We start from the raw sequence: 5661 nt of genomic DNA, 5'->3' as shown, positions 1-5661 counted from the left end.
GTGTTTGGGATGCTAACTTTTATGAAAAAATTATACTCCCTTCGTCCCAAAATAATGGTCCCTTTTGGGGAATCTAACTTTTTTTAGTAGTACAATTATTGCATTTGAAAAAAGTTGATTTTTCAAAATTATTCTTTTGATAGTACATTTTTTGAGAATATCAATGCATAATTGTACTTTTTATGTTGTTTATTAATTTAAAAGAAGGGTAAAATAGGAAATTTATATTATTTTTGTATTTGATTTTTGAAGAGGGACTAATATTTTGGGACAATGAAAAATGGAATAAGGGACTAATATTTTGGGACGGAAGGAGTAAAATATTAATTGAATTTGAAAAGATGTGTTAGAGGGAATTATGTTAGAGATTTCAATTAAATTATTAAATTTTTTATCAAAACTCTCATATAGGTGTGAGATATACGGGAGCTGGGTCACTACTGTGCAGTGTTCTCTGTTGTGCCATTTCATTGTTTTTTTTTTTTTTTTTTTTCATTTTCTCACTATATTTTTTGACATGATAAATTACACTTTTTTTTATTTTAAGGTTTAGGATTTAAAGTTTAATTCTTAAAAAAAAAAGTTTAATTTTTTTATTTTAGAGTTTAGGGTTTAGGGTTTATTTCTTAAAATTTATTTTTTTATTTTAGGGTTTAGGATTTAGGGTTTAATTCTTAAAATTTATTTAATTTATTTTTTTATTTTAAGGTTTAGGTTTTAATTCTTAAAATTTATTTATTTATTTATTTATTTTAGGATTTATGGTTTAAGATTTAGGGTTTAATTCTTAATTTTTTTTATTTTAAGATTTGAGGTTTAAGGTTTAGGGTTTAATTCTTAAATTTTTATTTTTTATTTTAAGATTTAGGGTTTAATTCTAAAAATAAATTAAAAAAAAAACCCCGGTTTATCCAAACCCAAAAAAATAAAAATAAAAAAACTTATAAGACACTGCCGTTTTATCTGCACAGCAAGAAGAGCAGTGAGGGGATCACAGCAACCCCTCATCCGTTCAGAAAATATATGTTCGGTGCAAGGGTAATTTGTGTTTAGTGTAAATGTTAGGCTGTTACGTAAGCTGTGTTTGTACGAAACGCAAGTAACACTTGCACTGAGTATGTTTTTCTAGTTACGAATGAAGATTTTGAGTCACGACGAGATATAATCTATTTTGAGAAGATGGTTAAAAATAATTTTTTGATTTTTAATTAAATTTTTGATTTTTTTAGACAAATGATTTGCGAAATTAGTAAAAAGTGACTTTTGAATTTTTTGATTAATATTTATTTATGATATCAAATCATAATAAAATGACCAAACTACCCTAATTTAGTTTGAAATAATTACAACTTCACCCATGTAACATATTTTGACCCATGAGGGATAAAATTGTAATTTCACCATTGGCTAAAAACTTCTCAAATGAAATTTTTTTTAAAAAAGCCAACTTTTGACTTTTGCTATAAACCAAAAAAAGTTACTAAAAGTCAATTTTTCAAAACAAGCCATAGTTGAGAGATTTGGATGATAGTGTTGCTAAAATTTAAAAATTATGTACAGTTTTTTTAAAAAAAAAAAAAAACAAATTTGCACTGTTTTATTTATTTATTTATTGTTTTTATAAAAATTTAACGGTGATACTATATGTATTAATTAATATACCAATTAGTGTACTAAAATATATTATAATAGAATAATGCTTGGGACCCCCTTTTGGGGGTCACCCCCTCACCCCCTTTGTCACGTAGCGGGTGGTGATTGGAGGAGCAGGAAAAAAAAGAAAAAGAAAAAGAAAATGTAACCAATGAGAGAGAGAGAGGGGGTCAAAGGGGTGGGAGGAAAAGAGGGATGAATCATTGTTGATTATAATATTATTATTTTAAAGTTATAATTCCACCTATTATATAAATTATAAATATCTAAAATCTTTAAAATTATATCATATTATCTATTAATATATTAATTGGTATACCAACTTATGCATGTAGTATTATTCAAAACTTGATATATGTATTATATAATAAAAAATTATTTAATTGCAATTATGATTGAGCCGTCCCCATTTATTAAATGCAATTTAAGAGTGTTTGGCATATGCTAAAATGACATAGGTTAAAATAACACATATTATTTTAGTATATTATCATAGATTATAATTATCTTATTTAATTTTTATTACTTCTACCAAAAAATGCTAAAAATTTTAAATAAATTATTAAATTTTTTATCAAACGTTTCATATGAATGTAGGACTGACACAAACCACATGTATGTATATCTCTGAACACGATTCACAACATGCCTTTTTTATTAAGGCTCTGTTTGGGAAGAAAAAAGCCAGGTTTTTTTGGTTAAAATAGCCACAAAAAATAAAATAGGCTATTTTAGCCACAAAAAACAAAACATCAAATCCAACCCATAATCATTACAATCCTCTCTCACAAAAAAAAGTCAAAAAAGCCAAAAAACCAAAAAGTCATTCCCAAACTAGGCTAAAATAGTCAAAAAGCCAAAAAGCCAACCCACTTCCCAAACGGAGGCTAAATTTAGTTACTCTTCGATTTTATTAGAGCTAAAATTTTCAATTTAAAAATATTAAAATGAAAATAAAAATAATTGGAAAAAATTTTAAAGTTAGATCTATTAGCTATATAACGCTAAAATATATATATTAAAAATAAACTAAATAAATTAAAAGTAGAAATACACTCAAAATCTTAACAACATGATAAAATAAACTAATTAAATTGAAAGTAAATGTTATATATTAAAAAAATCATTTTTTAATAAATTCTCTTTTTAAATGTTTTATTCTATCTAACTTTTTTTTTTTTTTTAGTATTTCATTAGGTCTTATTTAATATAATATATAACCAAATCATCCTTTTAATTTTTTTACACATGTTTCTATTTCAAAACTAATGCACAATAAAAAAATAACAATAATCTCTCATTTCATAGAGAAAATATCTCCCTCATTCTACCGAAAAATCTCAAATTATAAACTTTTAACTTTTTATAATGTGAATTTTAAAAATAACGCAATAAAAAATCTGAACGAAAATCAAAATACAATATGAATATTCACAATAAATAACAAATATATAACTAACTTTTGAAAAAATAAAACACATGCTAAAGTATAATGTGAATGCTCACAGTAAATAATAAACATACAACTAATCTTCGAAAAAACAAAACTCATACCAAAATACAACGTGAATGTTCACAATTTACAATTAACATACAATTAGTTTTAAAAAAATAAACTCATACCGATGTGAATATTTACACTACAACGTGAAAATATTAAACAAAATTGAAAAAAAATGAAAATCAACTATTTCTTTTGTTTAATGGTAACAAAAATAATTGTTCAACTAACAAACATAGAACAAAAATAACAAACATACTTTGTGAAAAAATAAAACTCATACCAAAATATAATGTAAATATTCACAATTTATAATTTGCATACAACTAACCGTAAAAAAATAAACTTATACCAATGTGAACATTTACACTGCAACGTGAAAATATAAAATAAAATTGAAAATAGTGAAAATGGACTATTTCGATTGTTCAATGATAACAAAAATGATTATTCAACTAACAAGCATAGTAACAAAAACAACAAATATACAACTAACTTTCGAAAAAAAATTAAAAAAAAAAAAAAAAAACTCATACCAAAATATAATATGAATGTTCACAATTTACAATTAACATAGTCTTAAAAAAAAAAAAAACTAAATTTATACCACCGTGAATATTCACACTGCAACATGAAAACATGAAACAAAATTCAAAGAAAAAAGAAATCGACTATTCCGATTGTTTAATGGCAACAAAAAAAAAATGATTGTTCAAACAACAAGCATAATAACAAACAATATACAATAAATATTAAACAATATATAAAAAATTATCAAATAGTTCATATATATTGAGGCAAATTTTTAGAAAAATCTATATATAATCAATGTTCGGTATAATATCGATGCATAAATAAATTGACAAAGAGACAACGATTTATGTGTTATAGTGGAAAAAAAAAATAATTGTTCATTACCGATTTACCATCATCTCTATTTCAAGTTCATCATCATCATCTCTATTATCGATCTACAACTAACCTTCTCTTTCAAATATTCTTTCATGGCACGACCTTAATGCAGAATAATAGTGAAGGAAGATCCTTGATTAAGTGAATCCCTCATATTGAGGCAAAGAAAATATTAAGAATAATAATCTTCTATATTCTACATACAATGTTTTATATATATCACAAACAAAATATATTTAATAATTGATATTATTTCTCCTAAATATATGGTATAATATATATTATAATAAAAGTTTATAAGGGTAAATAATTCATATGATAATTCTAATATGGGAAAAATGACTTTTTGGAATATAAGTTTAAATATATAGGACTTGATAGAATATTAAAAAACTTTATAGACTTATTAGACTATAAGTCTACTAAATGGGATTTATAAATAAATCTACCTAAAAAAAATATTACTTTATATGAAAGGACAACATTGTTTTAAGATCTAATTTAAAAAAATAAAAATAAAAATAAAAAACTTTATCAAAATACAAAAATAAATGTTCAAATTAAAATATTCAATCTCTCAAAAATTTTGTTGCAAATTATAATAATTAAATTGTGAGAAGATAAGTTAAGAGAGAATATATTGTGATGGTTTAATCATATACAATGGACATCAATAGAGACAATAATGAAAAGATACGATACAATTACAATAGATGGAAATATTAGAGGAATAGATAAATCTAGATTGATATGGGATAGTGTAATAAATAGATATATGAACCTCATTAATTTAACTAACCAAATAGTCTTCAAATAAAGCCGAATGGTGAACAATGATTTATGTAACTAATCCCATTTGATGGCACTTATAGCTTTGTTTGGTTTGGTTTAAAATGAAAAAAAAAAAAAAAAAAAAGATAAAGATAAACAATGGATTATAATAAAATATAATATTTAAATTAATATTTAAAAAAATGAGACATAAATTGAGATAAAGAGAAAAAAAGGGAAAAGATAGAGAGGGAGATGAATGTTGAGAGACATGTTGTATAGAAAGAAGTGAGAGAAAAGAAAGTGGTGTTAGATACTTGAGAAATGTGAAATGTGTCATGTCATGAAATAAAGAGGATAGTGGGATTGGCAGGAACAATTTTGCTCTTCTTACCTACATATTGAATAATTTTGTAATAAATAAAGATAATTCTACTTACACAATGCTTCATTGGAAATATTTTTTAATTCCAATTTTACTCATGTACAAAATTATTTTTAAGGACAAAAAATAAAAAATAAATATATTTGAATATCTTTTTATACTCATTTCACTTTAAACTCTATTTCTCTTTTTCTTTTCTTTTTTTCTCATTTCATCTTCTTTATTGCACATTTTCGTACAAAAGTGATAATCATAATATTTTGATCATAAAATAAGGTAATGGATGAAGAAATTGTGATAAATAGCCAACACAAAAACAAAATGATGATTTTTTTTCTTTTTTATGTTTTCAAATTTAATCTGGAGATGCATATTTGACTTGTACTCGATGCACCAGAACCAAACAAAACCAAAGACTCCAGAGCCCTTCACACCACTG

The sequence above is a fragment of the Camellia sinensis genome, chromosome 9 (genome assembly GCF_055761805.1).
Source record: "Camellia sinensis isolate YWXY chromosome 9, ASM5576180v1, whole genome shotgun sequence".
NCBI lineage: Eukaryota > Viridiplantae > Streptophyta > Magnoliopsida > Ericales > Theaceae > Camellia > Camellia sinensis.
Note: the sequence above shows the minus strand (reverse complement) of the source record.